Raw genomic sequence first — 25,412 nt, 5'->3', positions numbered from 1 at the left:
TTAACTCATTCTCTTTCTATGCCACATCAATGTGGAATGCACTCCCAACAGGTATACAAGTAAGTGCATCTCTATAGTCCTTCAAAACCGCTCTAAAACAACACCTCCAGGCAACTTCAACACTTTACTAATACCCTCCTCCATTCACATCCCATCCCCCCGGATTATAAACAACGTAATGTAAATACTCAAATGTACTTCTAATGTATATACTGTACTTGTTCTTATGCTATGTGAACTCACTATGTTCTCTGCTGGCTTTACATGTCCTACTAAATAAGACCTACACTGTTTGAATGTCCACATTTCTCTGTTGATGCAATTGTTGATGACTAAACTACTGATATCAACCAAAGCTCCTCATCCCACCACCCGGATTGTAAATAATGTAAATAATTCAATGTACATACTATGACAATTAACTTGTGTGATGACTGTATTATGCTGATAGTATATATTTGTACCATGAATTGATTAACGTGGACCCCGACTTAAAAAAGTTGAAAATCGTATTCGGGTGTTACCATTTAGTGGTCAATTGTACGGAATATGTACTGAACTGTGCAATCTACTAATAAAAGTATCAATCAATCAAGCACCAAACCCCAGGAAGTTGGCAAAAACCCCTTCAAAAAAAATGTAATTTTTGCCTCTTTGAACTGTAATTTGACCCCTTAAAATTCTTTAACACTCCCCAAACTGGACACACACATCAGGACTGGCGAAAATTGCGATCTAATAAAAAAACAAATCCAAAACTCAAAACTGCGCTCTAGCGCCCCCCAGGAATATAACACAGACAAAACTGCTCCAAGGAAGAAAACACAGACAAAACTGCGTGTAGCTTCCGGTCGGTTAGGAATGTCGTAGAGACATGAAACAAAAACCTCTATGTAGGTCTAACTTAGACCTACATTTCATTCATTTACATCCCTCAGCAAAAATCAACAGGAAGTTGGCAATTACCCCTTCAAAACAAAACTTTAGTAAAAAACCGTCACCTTTTTTCAAACATCATCTCCTCTGAGCGCGTTTGTTGTGTCGGCTTCAAACTCGCACAGCAGAGAGATTGAACCCACCCATCCATCCATTTTCTACCGCTTTTTCCCTTTTGGGGTCGTTGGGGGCGCTGGCGCCTATCTCAGCTACAATCGGGCGGAAGGCGGGGTACACCCTGGACAACCCTTCTGATTAAAAGTTGAGAAAAGAGTTTTAATAATTGCTCCGGTTTTGATTATACGAGCCTTCAAAAATTCTGCGCTGATGCTGCTGCGCTGCTGCCGTCTCAAGATGGCCGCTTAAAAGCAGGAAGCACCAGCAGGACCACACAATGCAGAGAAGGTAGGTACTGTGCGGGTAAAGATATGTTTACTGGGTGAAAGAAGGAGGCACTACTTTGACACCAGGATACAGAGAAGGTAGGTAATGTGAAGGTAAAGATATGTTGTCTGGGTGATGGCAGGAAGCACCAGCGTGTATGGGTGACAGATAGAAGCACCAGTGGGACCCCAGGATGCAGGGAAGGTAGTTAATGTGCAGGTAAAGATATGTTGAATGGATAAAGGGAGGAAACACCAGCAAAATTCAGTCCTGAACATCGCTGCTTGCAGGTTTAATTAATACTTAAGGCTCGAGTATCGTATTGTATCGTCACATATATTGGGACGGTATAGCTCGGTTGGTAGCGTGGCCGTGCCCAGCAACTTGAGGGTTCCAGGTTCGATCCCCGCTTCCGTCATCCTAGTCACTGCCGTTGTGTCCTTGGGCAAGAAACATTTTGCCCACCTTGATCCCAGTGCCACCCACACTGGTTTAAATGTAACTCAGATATCGGGTTTCACTATGTAAAAGCGCTTTGAGTCACTAGAGAAAAGGCGCTATATAAATAGAATTCACGTAACTTATCAGGAGTATAAAATAATCAGTATAGCATATTTGTCAATAAAAACAAGTATTCTATGATTTTCGCTAAATATTACTTACACGTACAAAGTCTCCCAGGCGTACTAGAAAGTATCCAGTAACAAACGTGTCCGCATCATTTAACTTACTGTGTCGTGAATTATTGTGACCACCTGGTGTCGCTATTTCCACTTAAATTCCCAAAATATGTTCTTGTTTTTTAATACCTACTATTTTTAATACTCAAGGCTCGAGTATCGTATTGTATCGTTAGATATAAATTGGGCCGGTATAGCTCGGTTGGTAGCGTGGCCGTGCCCAGCAACTTGAGGGTTCCAGGTTCGATCCCCGCTCCTCCTATCCTAATCACTGCCGTTGTGTCCTTGGGCAAGAAACACTTTGCCCACCTTGTTCACAGTGCCACTCACACTGGTTTAAATGTAACTCAGATATCGGGTTTCACTATGTAAAAGCGCTATGAGTCACTAAAGAAAAAGCGCTATATCAATTTAATTCACGTCACTTATCAGGAGTGTAAAAGTTGTGTTACCGTAGTCAGGAAAGGTCTTTGCCATTACCAACGCTGCTGTGTTTCGATGCCTTTGTTGCACGCGACGTGGCGTCCGGTTTCAGACTCGTCACGTCACAATTCGCACCGGATTTGCCATAGGGCTAATGCTACTATTAGCATTAGTGTGTTTACGTGGCGATTTCAACACGTCGAGTGATGTAAACTACAAGTAAGATGCGCATCACAATCAAACAGCTGGCGCGTAATGAGTACAAGACTTGCAGTACAAACACTTTGTGTGGCGCAACGCAGCACATCCAAGCTCCCTAGTTGGACGACGCATCAAAGATAGCCTGAACAGTACTGCCATCTAATGTCTGGGAAGTGCAACTGACTCAGAAATTGGACAGCACAGTTTTTAAATCATAGAAAAAACTATATTTTAATGTCAAAAACAATATTTATTAAAAAAAGTAGCAAATATTGGTACCGCTGAGTATCAGTACCAGTACCCATTTCTAGTGGTATTAGTGATTATTAATAAGGAAGTGGTAATATTGTTACTACTCGTTATCAGTTTTCCCCCTGGTGTTGTCTTCAGGTTTTACTTTTGTTACTGTATGTCAAATCTGCCCGGCAACCACAGATGCTCATCATTGTGGGATAAATAAAGCCTGTCCTATCCTAGCGTGTTGGGATCGATACTCTTGTTGCACTTTCTCTTCTGCTGTACACTGTACCTCCGTTAATGACTCATTTTTAATCATCTCTTTCAACACTTTCAAAGGGTCGTAAACAGGTCTCCACTGTACATGCTGTAAATACTGTACATCTGTATATACTGTAAATACTGCACATGCTGTATACTGCACATGCTGTACATACATACGTTTCCATATGAGTTGGGAAATTGTGTTAGATGTAGATATAAACGGAATACAATTATTTGCAAATCATTTTCAACCCATATTCAGTTGAATATGCTACAAAGACAACATATTTCATGTTCAAACTGATAAACTTTTTTTTTTTTTGCAAATAATCATTAACTTTAGAATTTGATGCCAGCAACACGTGACAAAGAAGTTGGGAAAGGTGGCAATAAATACTGATAAATTTGAGGAATGCTCATCAAACAATTATTTGGAACATTCCACAGGTGTGCAGGCTAATTGGGAACAGGTGGGTGCCATGATTGGGTATAAAAACAGCTTCCCAAAAAATGCTCAGTCTTTCACAAGAAAGGATGGGGCGAGGTACACCCCTTTCTCCACAACTGCGTGAGCAAATAGTCAAACAGTTTAAGAACAACGTTTCTTAAAGTGCAATTGCAAGACATTTAGGGATTTCAACATCTACAGTCCTTAATATCATCAAAAGGTTCAGAGAATCTGGAGAAATCACTCCACGAAGCGGAATGGCCGGAAACCAACATTGAATGACCGTGACTTCCGATCCCTCAGATGGCATTGTATCAAAAACCGACATCAATCTCTAAAGGATATCACCACATGGGCTTAGGAACACTTCAGAAAACCACTGTCACTAAACACAGTTCGTCGCAACATCTGTAAGTGCAAGTTAAAGCTCTACTATGCAAATCCAAAGCCATTTATCAACAACATCCAGAAACGCCGCCGGCTTCTCTGGGCCCGAGCTCAGCTAAGATGGACTGAGGCAAAGTGGAAAAGTGTTCTGTGGTATGACGAGTCCACATTTCAAATTATATTTGGAAACTATGGACGTGGTGTCCTCCGGAACAAAGAGGAAAATAACCTTCCGGATTGTTATAGGCGCAAAGTTCAAAAACCAGCATCTGTGATGGTATGGGGGTGTACTATTGCCCAAGGCATGGGTAACTTACACATCTGTGAAGGCACCATTAATGCTGAATGGTCCATACAGGTTTTGGAGCAACATATGTTGCCATCCAAGCAACGTTATCATGGATGCCCCTGCTTATTTCAGCAAGACAATGTCAAGCCATGTGTTACAACAGCGTGGCTTCATAGTAAAAGAGTGCGGGATACTAGACTGGCCTGCTTGTAGTCCAGACCTGTCTCTCATGTGTGGCAAATTATGAAGCCTAAAATACCACAATGGAGACCAACTTAAGCTGTACATAAAACCAGAATGGGAAAGAATTCCACCTGAAAAGCTTAAAAAATGTGTTTCCTCAGTTCCCAAACGTTTATTGAGTGTTGTTAAAAGAAAAGGTGATGTAAATCAGGGGTGAACATGCGCTTTCCCAACTACTTTGGCACGTGTTGCAGCCATGAAATTCAAAGTTAATTATTATTTGCATAAAAAAAAATGTTTATGAGTTTGAACATCAAATATGTTGTCTTTGTAGCATCCATCCATCCATCCATTTTCTACCGCTTATTCCCTTTCGGGGTCGCGGGGGGCGCTGGCGCCTATCTCAGCTACAATCTTTGTAGCATATTCAACTTAATATGGGTTGAAAAGGATTTGCAAATCATTGTATTCCGTTTATATTTACATCTAACACAATTTCCCAACTCATATGGAAACAGGGTTTGTACATACTGTACATACTCTAAATCAGGGGCGCTCACACTTTTTCTGCAGGTGAGCTACTTTTCAATTGACCAAGTCGAGGAGATCTACTTCATTCCTATTTATAATTTATATTTATTTATTTATGAAAGAGACATTTTTGTTAACAAGTTAATGGTGTTTAATGATAATACAAGCATGTTTAACACACATAGATTCCTTTCTTTCATGAAGACAAGAATATAAGTTGGTGTATTTGATTCTGATGACTTGCATTGATTGGAATTAGATAGTGGTGCTGATAACGTCCGCATTTTCAAATGGAGGAAAAAAAAAGTCCTCCTTTCTGTCCAATACCGCATGAAAGTGGTTGGATTTGGCATCTCATTTGTCCAACTTGCATACTCGTTTTTAAACACTTTGTTATGAGAGTAGCATATGTGTGTGGCCCTTTAATGTCTGGCAGCAGGTGAGTGACGTCAGTGAGTGTGCGGGTGGGCAAGCAAGTGAGAAAGCGGTCGCTGAGGGCGGGGGAGAAATACATTGGCTTGCTAGCTTGTGCACGCTAGCTTTCTGAGACTCTTATTTTGTTAGCACAGGCAGGATGAAACAGGTCTTTTATGGTGAAGACAGGAACTGTGCTGTCGGTCTTTAGAGTTTTGACAGTAGGTACGGAGTCTCTAGAAATAAAATGTGTTTCTCTGCATCCGCCCTGTTAGTGATTTTTTTCTTAAATATGAGCTCGCAGCAGCCAGCGTCATCTCACAAGATCCTCGGGTGCCGAGAATGTCAAACAACTGACGAAAGTGAAGTCTTGGTATGATTGATGATTGCTCATTTTTATGTATATTTTTTAATGCCTGGCTTGAGATCGACTGGCACACCCTCCGAGATCGACCAGTCGATCGCGATCGACGTAATGCCCACCCCTGCTCTAAATAGTATACATAATGTACATACTTATTATAATGTACATACTGTACATAATCTAAATAACAGACATAATGTACATACTGCACATGCTGTATATACTGTACATGCAGTACATTATCTACAATATGGGCGGAGCACCAGTTTCCAGGCCCCCCAGATACTATATCATTAGTGGATACACACCAATGATTATGTGTAATACATTATTATAATCATGATTGTATGATTATTAGTGTAATCTGTTTCCAACATTAATCGAGGGTCCTTGAACGCACCACAGTTATGGGCAACGAGATGCAACAGTGGAAGCGCAACATAACTTTGTCTTATGCTGCGAAGAGTAGAACTATCATGTCATTTTTACCTTCTTTTGTTCTGTGTGAATCTTTCAAGGTGAGCTTTGACGTCTTTATGACGTCTGTGTTGACTGTAGGCGTTTGAAGTTAGCTTCGCCGCTGTCAGTGTTCGTAATAACGTCGTTGGGGTCTTAGTAAATCAGGCCCTGCGTGTGTCAGCTAAAATATCCCGCCTCCTCACACAGAGGCGAGGATCAAAATGTGGCAATAGTTTAAAAACGTAGTTTTTCCAGTGACCTCTCTTTTTATGTCATGAAAGTGAGCCTTGAACACAACAAGTGTGTGTGTGTGTGTGTGTGTGTGTGTGTGTGTGTGTGTGTGTGTGTGTGTGTGTTCTGGCAATGCTTACTTAATGGGGACATCGCTCTGTTTACACAGTCACCTTTTAGGGACTTCGGACGGTATGGGGACCAAAAAACAGGTCCCCTAAAGGGAAACTTTTTTAAATGATAGTCAGATTCATTCAGAAGATGTCTAAGTGATTTTTAAGCTTTGGCCCATAAAACATTTTTACTGGTTAGTTTGAGTGTGAACTTTTTTTCTTTTTAAATGGTCCTCAGTAGTCACGTACAAATGTGTGTGAATTATGCAAAATGATTTAAATTTGGTCCCCATGAACCATTTTAACTCTTTTTCCCCAGGGTCCCCAGTTTGTATGATCAGCACATTACTTCATCAATTCAGAGATTTAAAGACGTGTATGAGCTAACAGGGCAGTGGCCATTTTACCTCATTTTATTTATGCCTCCACAACCTGTAGAAAGGGTGGTCCCCACAAGTCATGATCAACAACTCTGTGTGTGTGTGCATGAGTGTGTGTGTGTGTGAGTGTGTGTGTGTGTGTGTGTGTGTGTGTGCGTGTGCGTGTGTGTTCTGGCAATGCTGACTTGATGGGGGCATCGCTCTGTTTACACAGTCACCTTTTGGGGATTTCGGACGGTATGGGGACCAAAAAACAGGTCCCCCAAAGGGAAACATTTTTAAATGATAGTCAGATCCATTCTGAAGATGTCTAAGTGATTTTTAAGCTTTGGCCCATAAATCATTTTTACTGGTTAGTTTGAGTGTGAACTTTTTTTCTTTTTAAATGGTCCGAGTTGTTACGTACAAATGTGTGTGAATTATGCAAAATGATTTAAATTTGGTCCCCATGAACCATTTTAACTCTTTTTCCCCAGGGTCCCCAGTTTGTATGATCAGCACATTACTTCATCAATACAGAGATTTAAAGACATGTATGAACTAACTGGGCAGTGGTCATTTTACCTAATTTTTTTTAATGCCTCCACAACCTGTAGAAAGGGTGGTCCCCACAAGTCATGATCAACAACTGTGTGTGTGTGTGTGTGTGTGTGTGTGTGTGTGTGTGTGTGTGTGTGTGTGTGTGTGTGTGCGTGTGTGTGTGGGTGTGTGTGTGTGTGCGTGTGCGTGTGCGTGTGTGCTGCCGAGTGAGATAAATGACCTCACATTGTCGTGTCACAGCTCAGCTCTCTGAGCCCGCGGTGAGCGCTGAGTCCGACACGGCGGCGCTTGTCAAGGCCGACCCGGAGCAGCGTCGTTGCAGTTTTTTTCCACCGTAGCTACGTTACTGCCGACCCACCACATTGTTGGAAATGGCGTGTGGCTGGCGGTGTAGGGTACAATACCTGCTGACATTGCAATTTAGTCATCGCAACGTAGCATAGCAACCCTTGCCAACTGCCCCCTGCTGGCAACAACGTGCTGCGCCCAAGTGGAAGCAACAAAGAGAGAGCCAATTGGCCACTTAGGCCCCGCCCACCATGCAGCAAACATGGTAACCATGTTTTGTTGCTGCTGCAGAACATAAATAAAACACACATCTGCTGTTCAGGGGACAAATTTCACACCCTGATGGCGTCAATAACACCCCCCCACACACACACTCACACTCCCCCCACCCCCCCCCCCCACACACACACACACACAGACTCATGATAGTGAGAAGTGTAATGTCAGCATGACGCTCACACAGCTGTGCTGACCTGCAATGATGTTCAAAAGTAATGTTAGCACTTAAGACATATTTAGCAACACTACACTGGTGCTGTTAACTTAGCATGTTGTTTAAATGCGATGTTACCATGTAGCTCACATAGCTACGCTAGTGGTGTTTACCTGGCATTGAGGTTAATGAGTAATGGTAGCTTGTCGCTCACATAGCTGGGCTAGGTGTTGCTAACTTAGCATGATGTTAAAGCGCAATGTTAGCATGTAGCTCACACAGCTGGGCTAGGTGTTGCTAACTTAGCATGATGTTAAAGTGCAATGTTAGCATGTAGCTCACACAGCTACTCTAGTGTTGCTAACTTGGCATGATGTTAAAATGCAATGTTAGCATGTAGCTCACATAGCTATGCTAATTTTGCTAATTTGGCATGATGTTAAAATGTGATTTTAGCATGTAGCTCACATAGCTATGCTAGTTTTGCTAATTTGGCATGATGATAAAATGCGATGTTAGCATGTAGCTCACATAGCTATGCTAGTGGTGTTTACCTGGCATTGAGGTTAATAAGTAATGGTAGCATGTAGCTCACATAGCTGGGCTAGGTGTTGCTAACTTAGCATGATGTAAAAGTGCAACGTTAGCATGCAGCTCACATAGTTATGCTAGTTTTGCTAAATAAGCATGATGTTAAAGTGCAATGTTAGCATGTAGCTCACATAGCTGGGCTAGGTGTTGTTAACTTAGCATGATGTTAAAGTGCAATGTTAGCATGTAGATCACACAGCTATGCTAGTGCTGTTTACCTGGCATAGGGTTGATGAATAATGTTAGCATGTAGCTCACACAGCTGGGCTAGGTGTTGCTAACTTAGCATGATGTAAAAGCGCAGTTTTAGCATGCAGCTCACACAATTACTCTAGCGTTGCTAACTTGGCATGATATTAAAGCGCAATTTTTGTATGTAGCTCACACAGCTACTCTAGTGTTGCTAACTTAGCATGATGTAAAAGTGCAACGGTAGGATGTAGCTCACACAGCTAAGCTAGGTGTTGCCAACTTAGCATGATGTTAAAGCGCAATTTTAGCATGTAGCTCGCACAGCTACTCTAGTGTTGCTAACTTAGCATGACGTTAAAGTGCAATGTTAGCATGTAGCTCACATAGCTACGCTAGTGCTGTTTACCTGGGCTGAGGTTAATGAGTAATGGTAGCATGTAGCTCACATATCTAGGCTAGGTGTTGCTAACTTAGCAGGATGTTAAAGCGCAAGTTTAGCATGTATCTCACACAGCTACTCTAGTGTTGCTAACTTAGCATGACGTTAAAGTGCAATGTTAGTATGTAGCTCACATAGCTATGCTAGTGTTGTTTACCTGGCATTGAGGTTATGGAGTAATAGTAGCATGAAGCTCACATAGCTTAGCTAGGTGTTGCTAACTTTCATGAGGTAAAAATGCAATGTTAGCATGTAGCTCACATAGCTGAGCTAGGTGTTGCTAACTTAGCATGATGTAAAAACGCAATGTTAGCATGTAGCTCACATAGCATTGCTAGGTGTTGCTAACTGAACCTGATGTAAAATTGCAATGTTAGCATGTAGCTCACATAGCTGGGCCAGGTGTTGTTAACTTAGTATGATGTTAAAGTCTAATGTCAGCATGTAGATCACACAGATATGCTAGTGTTGCTAACTTAGCATGATGTTAAAGTGCAATGTTAGCTGTTAGCAGATATCTTATAAAGCTATGGTAGTGCTGTTAACCTAGTATGGTGTTAAAGAGTAATGTTAGCATGTAGCTAACATTTGGTTTGTTGTTCAAACGTAATGTTAGCAGTTAACACATCTTACATAGTTATTCTATTGTTACTAACTTAGGATGATGTTGAAATATAATGACAACATGTAGCTCACATAGCTCTGCTAACCTGGAATGATGTTAAAATATAATTTTAACAGTTAACCCGTATCTAAATAGTTATGCTAGCATAATAACAAGTAGTGCACATATGCTAGTACTGTTGCTTGTCATGGTGTTAAAATGTAATATTAGCATGTAGCTCACATCCAATCAAGCTTTAATTATAAAGAGCTAACTTAATAATGGTAAAATGCAACAGTTAGCACAAATCTTACATAGTGATGCTAGTATTGCTCATCTCGCATGATGTTAAAATGGAATATTAGCATGTAGCTCATATCCAATCAAGCTTGAACTATAAAGTGCTAACTTAATGATGTTAAAATGCAACAGTTAGCACAAATCTTTCATAGTGATGCTAGTTTCACTCACCTAGCATGATGTTAAAATTTAATATTAGCATGTAGCTCACATACCTACGCTAACCTGGAATGATGTTACAATGAAATGTTAGCAGGTAGAACATATCGTACACATCTATGCTCGTGCTGCTTACCTAGCATGATGTTAATGACTAATGTTACTATTTAGCTCACATAGCTATGCAAGGGGTTGCTAACTTAGCATGATGTTAAAGTGTAATGTTAGCATGTAGCTCCCATAGCTATGCTAACCTGGAATGATGTTCAAATGTAATGCTAACAGTTAACATGTATCTACATAGTTATGCCATTATTGATAACACGTAATGCACATATGCTAGTGCTGTTATGATGTTAAAATGTGATATTAGCATGTAGCTCACTTAAAATCAACCTTTAATTATAAAGCGCTAACTCCATGATGTTAAAATGCAGCAGTTGGCACTAATCTTATATAGTGATGCATGTTATTTTTCTAACCTAGCATGATGTTAAAATGTAATAGTAGCATGTAGCTCACATACAAGCAAGCTTTAATTATAAAGTGCTAACTTAATGGTGTTAAAATGCCGCAGTTAGTACAAATCTTACATAGTGATGGTAGATTTGCTAACCTAGCATGATGTTAAATTGTCATTTTAGCATGTAGCTCACATCACATCAAGCTTTAATTATAAAGTGCTAACTTAATGATGTTGAAATGCATCAGTTAGCATAAATCTTACATAGTGATGCTAGTTTTGCTTACCTCGCATGATGTTAAAATGTAATATTAACATGTAGCTCACATCAAGTCAAGCTTTAATTATAAACCGCTAACTCAATGATGCTAAAACGCAGCAGTTTGCACAAATCTTACATAGAGATGCTAGATTTGCTAACCGAGTATGATGTTAAAATGTAATATTAACATTTAGCTCACATCAAATCAAGCTTTAATTATAAAACGCTAAATTAATTATGTTGAAATGAAACAGTTGGCACCAATCTTACATAGTGACAGTTAACAAAATGATATATTAGCATGTAGCTCACTTGAAATCAAGCATTAATTATAGAGTGCTAACTTAATGATGTTAAAATGCAGCAGTTGGCACAAATCTTACTTAGTGATGCTAGATTTGCTAACCTAGCATGATGTTGAAATGGAATATTGGCGTGTAGCTCACATCCAATTAAGCTTTAATTATAAAGTGCTAACCTAACAATGTTAAAAAAAACAGCAGTTAGCAGAAATCTTGCATAGTGCAGTTAGTTTTGCTAACATTGCATGTTGTTAAAATGTAATATTAGCATGTAGCTCACATCAAATCAAGCTTTGCTAATAAATCATTAACTTAATGATGTTAATATGCAGCAGTTAGCACAAATCTTACATAGTGATGCTAGTTTTGCTAACCTAGCATGATGTTAAAGAGTAATTTTAGCATGTAGCTCAAGTAGCTATGCTAGTGCTGTTAACTTAGCGGGATGTTAAACTGTAATATTAGCATGTTGCTTACATCAAATCAGGCTTTAATTATAAAGCTCTAACTTAATGATGTTAAAATGCAGCAGTTAGCACAAATCTTACAATGTGATGCTAAATTTGCTAACCGAGCAAATTTAGCATCATTAACATTAGCATGTAGCTCACATCAAATCAAGCTTTATTAAGCGCTAACTTAATAATGTTAAAAAACAGCAGTTAGCAGAAATCTTACATATTGATGCTAGTTTTACTAATCTAGCATTATGTTAACATCTAATATTAGCATGTAGCTCACATTCAATCAAGCTTTCGTTTTAAAGCGCTAACCTAATTATGTTAAAATGAAGTACAAATCTTACATATTGATCCTAGTTTTGCTGACCTAGCACTGTGTTAAAATGTAATGTTAGCATGTACTTCACATCAATTCAAGCTTTAATTATAAAGCGCTAACTTAATGATGTTAAAAAACAGCAGTTAGCAGAAATATTGCAGAGTGATGCTAGTTTCGCTCACATTACATGATGTTAAAATGTAATATTAGCATGTAGCTCACATCAAAACAAGCTTCAATTATAAAGCGCTAACTTAACAATGTTAAAAAAAAACAGCAGTTAGCAGAAATCTTGCATAGTGATGGTAGTTTTGCTAACATTGCATGTTGTTAAAATGTAATATTAGCATGTAGCTCACATCAAATCAAGCTTTACTAATAAATCATTAACTTAATGATGTTAAAATGCAGCAGTTAGCACAAATCTTACATAGTGATGTTAGTTTTGCTAACCTAGCATGATGTTAAAGAGTAATTTTAGCATGTAGCTCAAGTAGCTATGCTAGTGTCGTAACTTAGCGGAATGTTAAACTGTAATATTAGGATGTTGCTTACATCAAATCAAGCTTTAATTATAAAACGCTAACTTAATCATGTTAAAATGCAGTGGTTAGCACAAATCTTACGAAGTGATGCTAAATTTGCTAACCGAGCATGATGTTAAAATGTAATATTTGCATGTAGCTCACATCCAATCAAGCTTTGATTATAAAGTGCTAACTTAACAATGTTTAAAAAGCAGCAGTTAGCAGAAATCTTACATAGCGATGCTACTTTTGCTCACCTCGCATATTGTTAAAATGTAAGATTAGCATGTAGCTCACATCCAATCAAGCTTCAATTATAAAGTGCTAACTTAACAATGTTTAAAAAACAGCAGTTAGCAGAAATCTTACATAGTGATGCTAGATTTGCTAACCTGGCATGATGTTAAAATGTAATATTAGCACGTAGCTCACATCAAATCAAGCTTTAATTGTTAAGCGCTAACTTAATGATGTTAAAACGCAACAGTTAGCACAAATCTTACATATTGATGCTAGTTTTCCTAATCTAGCATTGTGTTAACATCTAATATTAGCATGTAGCTCACATCCAATCAAGTTTTAATTTTTAAGCGCTAACCTAATGATGTTACATATTGATGCTAGTTTTGCTAACCTAGCATGGTGTTAAAATGTAACAGTTAGCACAAATCTTACATATTGATGCTAGTTTTCCTAATCTAGCATTGTGTTAACATCTAATATTAGCATGTAGCTCACATCCAATCAAGTTTTAATTTTAAAGCACTAACCTAATGATGTTACATATTGATGCTAGTTTTGCTAACCTAGCATGGTGTTAAAATGTAATTAGCATGTAACTCACATCAAATCAAGCTTCAATTATGAAGCACTAACCTAATGATGTTAAAATGCAACAATTAGCACAAATCTTACATATTGATGGTAGTTTTGCTAACTTAGCATGGTGTTAAAATGTAATGTTAGCATGTAGCTCACATCAAATCAAGCTTCAATTATAAAGCGCTAACTTAACAATGTTAAAAAAACAGCAGTTAGGAGAAATTTGGCATAGTGATGCTAGTTTCGCTTACATTACATGGTGATAAAATGTAATATTAGCATGTAACTCACATCAAATCAAGCTTCAATTATAAAGCGCTAACTTAAAAATGTCAAAAAAACCTGCAGTTAGGAGAAATCTTGCATAGTGATGCTAGTTTTGCTGACATTGCATGGTGTTAAAATGTAATATTAGCACGTAGCTCACATCCAATCAAGTTTTAAATTTAAAGCGCTAACCTAATGATGTTACATATTGATGCTAGTTTTGCTAACCTAGCATGGTGTTAAAATGTAATTAGCATGTAGCTCACATCAAATCAAGCTTCAATTATGAAGCACTAACCTAATGATGTTAAAATGCAACAATTAGCACAAATCTTACATATTGATGGTTGTTTTGCTAACTTAGCATGGTGTTAAAATGTAATGTTAGCATGTAGCTCACATCAAATCAAGCTTCAATTATAAAGCGTTAACTTAACAATGTTAAAAAAACAGCAGTTAGGAGAAATTTGGCATAGTGATGCTAGTTTTGCTTACATTACATGGTGTTAAAATGTAATATTAGCATGTAGCTCACATCAAATCAAGCTTCAATTATAAAGCGCTAACTTAACAATGCTAAAAAAACTGCAGTTAGCAGAAATCTTGCATAGTGATGCTAGTTTCGCTAACGTAGCATGTTGTTAAAATGTAATATTAGCATGTAGCTCACATCAAATCAAGCTTTACTAATAAATCACTAACTTAATGATGTTAAAATGCAGCAGTTAGCACAAATCTTACATAGTGATGCTAGTTTTGCTAACCTAGCATGATGTTAAAGAGTAATTTTAGCATATAGCTCAAGTAACTATGCTAGTGTCGTAACTTAGCGGAATGTTAAACTGTAATATTAGCATGTTGCTTGCATCAAATCAAGCTTTAATTATAAAACGCTAACTTAATCATGTTAAAATGCAGTGGTTAGCACAAATCGTACGAAGTGATGCTAAATTTGCTAACCGAGCATGGTGTTAAAATGTAATATTTGCATGTAGCTCACATCCAATCAAGCTTTGATTATAAAGTGCTAACTTAATAATGTTTAAAAAGCAGCAGTTAGCAGAAATCTTATATAGCGATGCTACTTTTGCTCACCTCGCATATTGTTAAAATGTAAGATTAGCATGTAGCTCACATCAAATCAAGCTTCAATTATAAAGCGCTAACTTAACAATGTTAAAAAAAAACAGCAGTTAGCAGAAATCTTGCATAGTGATGGTAGTTTTGCTAACATTGCATGTTGTTAAAATGTAATATTAGCATGTAGCTCACATCAAATCAAGCTTTACTAATAAATCATTAACTTAATCATGTTAAAATGCAGTGGTTAGCACAAATCTTACGAAGTGATGCTAAATTTGCTAACCGAGCATGATGTTAAAATGTAATATTTGCATGTAGCTCACATCCAATCAAGCTTTGATTATAAAGTGCTAACTTAACAATGTTTAAAAAGCAGCAGTTAGCAGAAATCTTACATAGCGATGCTACTTTTGCTCACCTCGCATATTGTTAAAATGTAAGATTAGCATGTAGCTCACATCCAATCAAGCTTCAATTATAAAGTGCTAACTTAACAATGTTTAAAAAACAGCAGTTAGCAGAAATCTTACATAGTAATGCTAGATTTGCTAACCTGGCATGATGTTAAAATGTAATATTAGCACGTAGCTCACATCAAATCAAGCTTTAATTGTTAAGCGCTAACTTAATGATGTTAAAACGCAACAGTTAGCACAAATCTTACATATTGATGCTAGTTTTCCTAATCTAGCATTGTGTTAACATCTAATTTTAGCACGTAGCTCACATCCAATCAAGTTTTAATTTTTAAGCGCTAACCTAATGATGTTACATATTGATGCTAGTTTTGCTAACCTAGCATGGTGTTAAAATGTAACAGTTAGCACAAATCTTACATATTGATGCTAGTTTTCCTAATCTAGCATTGTGTTAACATCTAATATTAGCATGTAGCTCACATCCAATCAAGTTTTAATTTTAAAGCGCTAACCTAATGATGTTACATATTGATGCTAGTTTTGCTAACCTAGCATGGTGTTAAAATGTAATTAGCATGTAACTCACATCAAATCAAGCTTCAATTATGAAGCACTAACCTAATGATGTTAAAATGCAACAATTAGCACAAATCTTACATATTGATGGTAGTTTTGCTAACTTAGCATGGTGTTAAAATGTAATGTTAGCATGTAGCTCACATCAAATCAAGCTTCAATTATAAAGCGCTAACTTAACAATGTTAAAAAAACAGCAGTTAGGAGAAATTTGGCATAGTGATGCTAGTTTCGCTTACATTACATGGTGATAAAATGTAATATTAGCATGTAACTCACATCAAATCAAGCTTCAATTATAAAGCGCTAACTTAAAAATGTCAAAAAAACCTGCAGTTAGCAGAAATCTTGCATAGTGATGCTAGTTTTGCTGACATTGCATGGTGTTAAAATGTAATATTAGCACGTAGCTCACATCCAATCAAGTTTTAAATTTAAAGCGCTAACCTAATGATGTTACATATTGATGCTAGTTTTGCTAACCTAGCATGGTGTTAAAATGTAATTAGCATGTAGCTCACATCAAATCAAGCTTCAATTATGAAGCACTAACCTAATGATGTTAAAATGCAACAATTAGCACAAATCTTACATATTGATGGTTGTTTTGCTAACTTAGCATGGTGTTAAAATGTAATGTTAGCATGTAGCTCACATCAAATCAAGCTTCAATTATAAAGCGCTAACTTAACAATGTTAAAAAAACAGCAGTTAGGAGAAATTTGGCATAGTGATGCTAGTTTTGCTTACATTACATGGTGTTAAAATGTAATATTAGCATGTAGCTCACATCAAATCAAGCTTCAATTATAAAGCGCTAACTTAACAATGCTAAAAAAACTGCAGTTGGCAGAAATCTTGCATAGTGATGCTAGTTTCGCTAACGTAGCATGTTGTTAAAATGTAATATTAGCATGTAGCTCACATCAAATCAAGCTTTACTAATAAATCACTAACTTAATGATGTTAAAATGCAGCAGTTAGCACAAATCTTACATAGTGATGCTAGTTTTGCTAACGTAGCATGATGTTAAAGAGTAATTTTAGCATGTAGCTCAAGTAATTATGCTAGTGTCGTAACTTAGCGGAATGTTAAACTGTAATATTAGCATGTTGCTTACATCAAATCAAGCTTTAATTATAAAACGCTAACTTAATCATGTTAAAATGCAGTGGTTAGCACAAATCTTACGAAGTGATGCTAAATTTGCTAACCGAGCATGATGTTAAAATGTAATATTTGCATGTAGCTCACATCCAATCAAGCTTTGATTATAAAGTGCTAACTTAATAATGTTTAAAAAGCAGCAGTTAGCAGAAATCTTACATAGCGATGCTACTTTTGCTCACCTCGCATATTGTTAAAATGTAAGATTAGCATGTAGCTCACATCCAATCAAGTTTTAATTTTGAAGCGCTAACCTAATGATGTTACATATTGATGCTAGTTTTGCTAACCTAGCATGGTGTTAAAATGTAATTAGCATGTAACTCACATCAAATCAAGCTTCAATTATGAAGCACTAACCTAATGATGTTAAAATGCAACAATTAGCACAAATCTTACATATTGATTGTAGTTTTGCTAACTTAGCATGGTGTTAAGATGTAATGTTAGCATGTAGCTCACATCAAATCAAGCTTCAATTATAAAGCGCTAACTTAACAATGTTAAAAAAACAGCAGTTAGGAGAAATTTGGCATAGTGATGCTAGTTTCGCTTACATTACATGGTGATAAAATGTAATATTGGCATGTAACTCACATCAAATCAAGCTTCAATTATAAAGCGCTAACTTAAAAATGTCAAAAAAACCTGCAGTTAGCAGAAATCTTGCATAGTGATGCTAGTTTTGCTGACATTGCATGGTGTTAAAATGTAATATTAGCACGTAGCTCACATCCAATCAAGTTTTAAATTTAAAGCGCTAACCTAATGATGTTACATATTGATGCTAGTTTTGCTAACCTAGCATGGTGTTAAAATGTAATTAGCATGTAGCTCACATCAAATCAAGCTTCAATTATAAAGCGCAAACTTAACAATGTTTAAAAAACAGCAGTTAGGTGAAATTTGGCATAGTGATGCTAGTTTCGCTTACATTACATGGTGTTAAAATGTAATATTAGCTTGTAGCTCACATCAAATCAAGCTTCAATTATAAAGCGCTAACTTAAAAATGTCGAAAAAAACTGCAGTTAGCAGAAATCTTGCCTAGTGATGCTAGTTATCTGACATTGCATGGTGTTAAAATGTAATACTAGCACGTAGCTCACATCCAATCAAGCTTTAATTTTAAAGCGCTAACCTAATGATGTTAAAATGCAGCAATTAGCACAAATCTTACATAGCGATGCTACTTTTGTTCACCTTGCATATTGTTAAAATGTAATATTAGCATGTAGCTCACATCAAATCAAGCTTAAATTATAAAGTGCTAACTTAACAATGTTTAAAAAACAGCAGTTAGCAGAAATCTTACATGGTGATGCTAGATTTGCTAACCTGGCATGATGTTAAAATGTAATACTAGCAAGTAGCTCACATCAAATCAAGCTTTAATTATTAAGCGCTAACTCAACGATGTTAAAAAACAGCAGTTAGCAGAAATATTGCAGAGTGATGCTAGTTTCGCTGACATTACATGGTGTTAAAATGTAATATTAGCATGTAGCTCACATCCAAACAAGCTTCAATTATAAAGCGCTAACTTAACAATGTTAAAAAAACATCAGTTGGCAGAAATCTTGCATAGTGATGCTAGTTTTGCTGACCTAACATGATGTAGCTCACATCAAATCAAGCTTTAATAATAAATGGCTAGCCTAATGATGTTAAAATGCAACAGTTAGCACAAATCTTACATATTGATGCTAGTTTTCCTGATCTAGCATTGTGTTAACATCTAATAGTTTTCCTGATCTAGCATTGTGTTCACATATAATATTAGCATGTAGCTCACATCCAATCAAGCTTTAATTTTTAAGCGCTAACCTAATGATGTTAAAATGCAGCACAAATCTTACATATTGATGCTAGTTTTGCTAACTTAGCATGATGTTAAAATGCAATATTAGCACGTAGCTCACATCAAATCAAGGTTTAATTATTAAGCACTAACTTAACGATGTTAAAAAACAGCCGTTAGTAGAAATCTTACATAGTGATGCTAGTTTCGCTTACATTGCATTGTGTTAAAATGTAATATTAGCATGTAGCTCACATCAAATCAAGCTTCAATTATAAAGCACTAACTTAACAATGTTAAAAAAAACAGCAGTTAGCAGAAATCTTGCATAGTGATGCTAGTTTTGCTGACATTGCATGGTGTTAAAATGTAATATTAGCATGTAGCTCACATCCAATCAAGCTTCAATTATAAAGCGCTAACTTAAGAATGTTAAAAAAACAGCAGTTGGCAGAAATCTTGCATAGTGATGCTAGTTTTGCTGACCTAACATGATGTAGCTCACATCAAATCAAGCTTTAATAATAAATGGCTAGCCTAATGATGTTAAAATGCAACAGTTAGCACAAATCTTACATATTGATGCTAGTTTTCCTGATCTAGCATTGTGTTAACATCTAATATTAGCATGTAGCTCACATCCAATCAAGCTTTAATTTTTAAGCGCTAACCTAATGATGTTAAAATGCAGCACAAATCTTAAATATTGATGCTAGTTTTGCTAACTTAGCATGATGTTAAAATGCAATATTAGCATGTAGCTCACATCAAGTCAAGCTTTAATTATTAAGCGCTAACTTAACGATGTTAAAAAACAGCCGTTAGTAGAAATCTTACATAGTGATGCTAGTTTCGCTTACATTGCATTGTGTTAAAATGTAATATTAGCATGTAGCTCACATCAAATCAAGCTTCAATTATAAAGCACTAACTTAACAATGTTAAAAAAAAACAGCAGTTAGCAGAAATCTTGCATAGTGATGCTAGTTTCGCTTACATTGTATGGTGTTAAAATGTAATATTAGCATGTAGCTCACATCCAATCAAGCTTCAATTATAAAGCGCTAACTTAACAATGTTAAAAAAACAGCAGTTAAGAGAAATATTGCAGAGTGATGCTAGTTTCGCTTACATTACATGATGTTAAAATGTAATATTAGCATGTAGCTCACATCAAATCAAGCTTTACTAATAAATCATTAACTTAATGATGTTAAAATGCAGCAGTTAGCACAAATCTTACATAGTTATGCTAGTTTTGCTAACCTAGCATGATGTTAAAGAGTAATTTTAGCATGTAGCTCAAGTAGCTATGCTAGTGTCGTAACTTAGCGGAATGTTAAACTGTAATATTAGCATGTTGCTTACATCAAATCAAGCTTTAATTATAAAACGCTAACTTAATCATGTTAAAATGCAGCGGTTAGCACAAATCTTACATGGTGATGCTAAATTTGCTAACCGAGCATGGTGTTAAAATTTAATATTAGCATGTAGCTCACATCAAATCAAGCTTTAATTATTAAGCACTAACTTAACAATGTTAAAAAAGACCAGTTAGCAGAAATCTTACATATTGATGCTAGTTTTCTCAATCTAGCATTATGTTAACATCTAATATTAGCATGTAGCTCACATCCAATCAAGCTTTAATTTTAAAGCGCTAACCTAATGATGTTACATATTGATGCTAGTTTTGCTAACCTAGCATGGTGTTAAAATGTAATTAGCATGTAGCTCACATAAATCAAGCTTTAATTATGAAGCACTAACCTAATGATGTTAAAATGCAACAATTAGCACAAATCTTACATATTGATGGTAGTTTTGCTAACTTAGCATGGTGTTAAAATGTAATGTTAGCATGTAGCTCACATCCAATCAAGCTTCAATTATAAAGTGCTGACTTAACAATGTTAAAAAAACAGCAGTTAGCAGAAATCTTGCATAGTGATGCTAGTTTTGCTCACATTACATGGCGTTAAAATGAAACATTAGCATGTAGCTCACATCCAATCAAGCTTCAATTATAAAGCGCTAACTTAACAATGTTAAAAAAACAGCAGTTGGCAGAAATCTTGCATAGTAATGCTTGTTTTGCTCACATTGCATGGTGATAAAATAAAATGTTAGCATGTAGCTCACATAGCTATGCAAGTGTTGCTTACATTTGCATCCCACTCTTTGTCATTATATGACATGTGACATCTACTATGTTGGGCAAGTGCACACTTACAGTGTTTGCGTCCAACGTGGATACTACTCCTAGCTCATTAAATGAATTAGGACTTAACAAGTCCAGGGTGTACCGAATGCAGCTGAGATAGGCTCCAGCACCCCCCCCCCCGCCACCCCAAAAAGGGAGAAGCAGTAGAAAAAATGGACGGATGGAAGTAGAGGCAAATGAAATGTTGCGACACTTAGAGACGAGTGTCTCCTATTTCAACAAGCACATTTGTAGAGAACGTGCAGGAATAAGGTCTCTCTACTCTCAGCTCGCCTGGCCTCGCACACGCTGTGCCGCTCGTAGCCGCCAGGGGGCGTGTGTGTGGGTGCCTGCTATGATATGCTGCCATGTCCAACGCACAACTTGCTAGCATAATGTGACTTAAAGCTACTTCACTTTAGCTTGATTTTTTTTTTTTTTTACCTCATTTTTGATGCTTTTTTTAAGGATGGATGCGCGCGACACGGGCGACGTGCGTGGTGCAAAAAAAAAAAGAAATAAATAAAAAATAGAGCAAAGGACTTACGCTCTCCCGCGAACCTGGGCGCCATGGCCGCGTGCAAGACGCGTGCACGTCCGTGGACAAAATGATCCTTCCTTCCTTCCTTGTGTCCTTCCTTCAGCAGGACCAACCAAAGGAACGCGCACGCACGGTGCGTGCGTGTGCGTGCGTGCGTGTGTGATGATGAGGAGGATGGCGGTGATGAGGATGATGAGGATGATGTCGCGCGAATAGCAGCGTCAGTCTCGCGCCACGAGGACGGGCTGATGACGTCACGGCCGGCCGTGACGAAATCGAGTGTTTACCGAAACGTCTCCACGCACTTTTCCACCACGCGGCCGCGCGGACATCTTCATTAGTGTAGTGATTAGGATGCGCGCGGTGAAGGACGCTGGACACGGCGCGCGCGCGCACGCAAACTCGTCTGGAGGAACACCAAGTCAAAAACAAAGGGGATGGCGTCCTCTAGTGGACAGAAAGCGTACTGCACGTTCTTAAATTCCATTAGAGCAGTGGTCCCCAATTTATCAACGCGTGATAATTTGTCCCGCGGCCCGGCGGGGGGGATTTTTTTATTTTTATATATATATATATATATATATATATATATATATATATATATATATATATATATAAATATATGTATATATATATATATATATATATTTATTTATTTTGTGTTTTTTATGTTGATATAATTAAAAAATATAATTATAATAATAAAAAAATATTCTGCGGCCCGGTACCAATCGAGCCCATTGGTTGTGGACCACTGCATTAGAGGACATTCAATCAATAAATGTATGGTAGCAGAGGAGTGTTGCTAACATTGAATAATGATGTAAAATGTAATGTTAGCATGTAGCTCTTATAGCTATGCTAGTGTTGCTAACATTGAATAATGATGTAAAATGTAATGTTAGCACGTAGCTTGCATAGCTACGCAAGTGTTGTTAACCTAGCTATATAGCTACAATAGTGTGGCTTACCTAACATGATTTTAAGTTGTAATGTTAGCATGTAGCATGCATAGCTTCGCAAGGTCATGTAGCTTGCATAGCTTTGCAACCTAGTTTGCTGTTAAAGTGTAATGTTAGCATGTAGCTCTTATAATGAGTGTTGGTAACATTGAATAATGATGTTAATTGTAATGTTAGCATGTAGCTCACATGGTTATACTAGTATTGTTAACTTAGCATGTAGCTTGCATAGCTACGATAGTGTGGCTGACCTAACATTATGTTAAAATGTAATGTTAGCACGTAGCTTGCATAGCTACGCAAGTGTTGTTAACCTAGCTTGCTCTTAAAGTGTAATGTTAGCATGTAGCATATATAGCTATGATAGTGTGGCTTACCTAAAATGATTTTAAGATGTAATGTTAGCATGTAGCTTGCACAGCTACGATAGTGTGGCTTACCTAACAGGATTTTAAGATGTAATTTTAGCATGTAGCTTGCATAGCTTCGCAAGTGTTGCTAACCTAGTTTGCTGTTAAAGTGTAATGTTAGCATGCAGCTCTTATAGTGAGTGTTGGTAACATTGAATAATGATGTTAAATGTAATGTTAGCATGTAGCTTACATGGTTAACAACACTATACTAGTGTTGTTAACCTAGCTTGCTCTTAAAGTGTAATGTTAGCATGTAGCTCATATAGCTATGACAATGTTGCTAACTTGGAATGATGTTAAATTGTAATGATAGCATGGAGCTCATACACCGATACTACTGTTGCTAACATGGAAAGATGTTAACTTGTAATGTTAGCATTTAGCTAGCATAGCTATGCTAATGTTGTTTACTTAGCATGATATTAAAATGTAATGTTAGCATGTAGCACACATAGTAATGCTAATGTTGCTACCCTCACAAGATGTGTAATGGTAGCATGTAGCTTATATATTGATACTAGTATTGCTAACATGGAACAATGTTAACTTGTAATGTTAGCATTTAGCTTGCATAGCTATGCTAGTGTTGTTTATTTAGCATGATATTAAAATGTAATGTTAGCATGTAGCATACATAGTAATGCTAATGTTGCTAACCTCACACAATGTGTAATATTAGCATGTAGCGCACATAGCTATGTTCATGTTTCTAACCTCTCAATATGGTGTAATGTCAGCATGTAGATCAAACAGCTATGTTAGTATTGCTAACCTAGCACAATGTTAAAGTCTAATGTTTGCCTGTAGCTTACATAACTATGTTTATTTTGCTAACATTGGATGATCTTAAATTGTAATGTTAGCATGTAGCTCATATAGCTATGATAGCATTGCTAACTTGGAATGATATTGTACATGGAGTGATGTTAAAGTGTAATGATAGCATGGAGCTCATACACGATACCACTGTTGCTATAATGGAATGATGTTAAATTGTATTGTTAGCATTTAGCTTGCTTAGCTACGCTTTGTTGTTTACTTAGCATGATATCAAAATCTAATGTTAGCATGTAGCACACATAGTAATGCTAATGTTGCTACCCTCACAAGATATGTAATGATAGCATGTAGCTCATATATTGATACTAGTATTGCTAACATGGAATTAAGTTAACTTGTAATGTTAGCATTTAGCTAACACATCTATGATAGTGTTGCTTACTTTACATGATGTCAAAGTGTTGTTTACCTAACATGTCAAAATGTGATGTTTGCATGTAGCTAACATAGTTATGCTAATGCCGTTAACCTAGCTGCTCCTAAAGTGTAATGTTAGCATGTACCTCATAGAGCTATGCTAGTGTTTTTAACATTGAATGATGTAAAACGTAATGTTAGCATGTAGCTCACATGGCTACACCGGTGTTGCTAGCCTAGCATGATGTAAAAGTGAAATGTTAGCATGTGGCTCGCATAGCTATGCTAGTGTTCTTTACTTAGCATGATATTAAAATGTATTGTTAGCATGTAGCACACATAGTAATGTTAATGTTGCTACCCTCACATGATTTGTAATGTTAGCATGTAGTTCACATAGCTATGGTATTATTGCTAAAATAGCACAATGTTAATGTGTAATGTTAGCGTGTAGCTCACATATCTATGATAGTTTTGCTTACCTAGCATGATGTCAAAGTGTAATGTTAGCATGTAGCTCGCATACCTATGATAGTGTTGCTTACCTAGCATGGTGTCAAAATGTGATGTTAGCATGTAGCTTCCATAGTTATGCTAATGCTGTTAACCTAGCTGTGCCTAAAGTGTAATGTTAGCATGTACCTCATATAGCTATGCTAGTGTTTTTAACATTGAATGATGTAAAATGTAATGTTAGCATGTAGTTCACATGGCCACACCAGTGTTGGTAGCCTAGCATGATGTAAAAGTGTAATGTTAGCATGTGGCTCGCATAGCTATGCTAGTTTTCTTTACTTAGCATGATATTAAAATGTAATATTAGCATGTAGCACACATAGTAATGTTAATGTTGCTACCCTCACATGATTTGTAATGGTAGCATGTAGCTCACATAGCTATGGTATTATTGCTAAAATAGCACAATGTTAAAGTGTAATGTCAGCATGTAGCTCTCATATGTATGATAGTGTTGCTTACCTAGCATGATGTCAAAGAGTAATGTTAGCATGTAGCTCGCATATCTATGATAGTGTTGCTTACCTAGCATGGTGTTAAAATGTAATGTTAGCATGTAGCTTACATAGTTATGCTAATGCTGTTAACGTAGCTGCGCCTAAAGTGTAATGTTAGCATGTACCTCATATAGCAATGC

At 36.9% G+C, this 25,412-nt stretch overlaps 1 protein-coding gene across 1 annotated transcript in view; it reads right to left on the bottom strand.

Moving 5' to 3' along the window:
• The window catches only part of tbkbp1 (TBK1 binding protein 1), a 141,017-nt gene extending 119,003 nt beyond the window's left edge, over window positions 1-22,014 (bottom strand). The window contains exon 1 of the mRNA XM_061908114.1: window positions 21,694-22,014. The gene's annotated coding sequence lies outside the window, so the exon portion shown is untranslated. The remainder of the gene's footprint in view (window positions 1-21,693) is intronic.
• Window positions 22,015-25,412: the final 3,398 nt, after the last annotated feature.

The sequence above is a fragment of the Nerophis ophidion genome, linkage group LG08 (genome assembly GCF_033978795.1).
Source record: "Nerophis ophidion isolate RoL-2023_Sa linkage group LG08, RoL_Noph_v1.0, whole genome shotgun sequence".
Classification (NCBI taxonomy): Eukaryota; Metazoa; Chordata; class Actinopteri; order Syngnathiformes; family Syngnathidae; genus Nerophis; species Nerophis ophidion.
The sequence above is the reverse complement of the archived record's forward strand: the minus strand, read 5'-3'. Positions and strand labels throughout refer to the sequence as shown.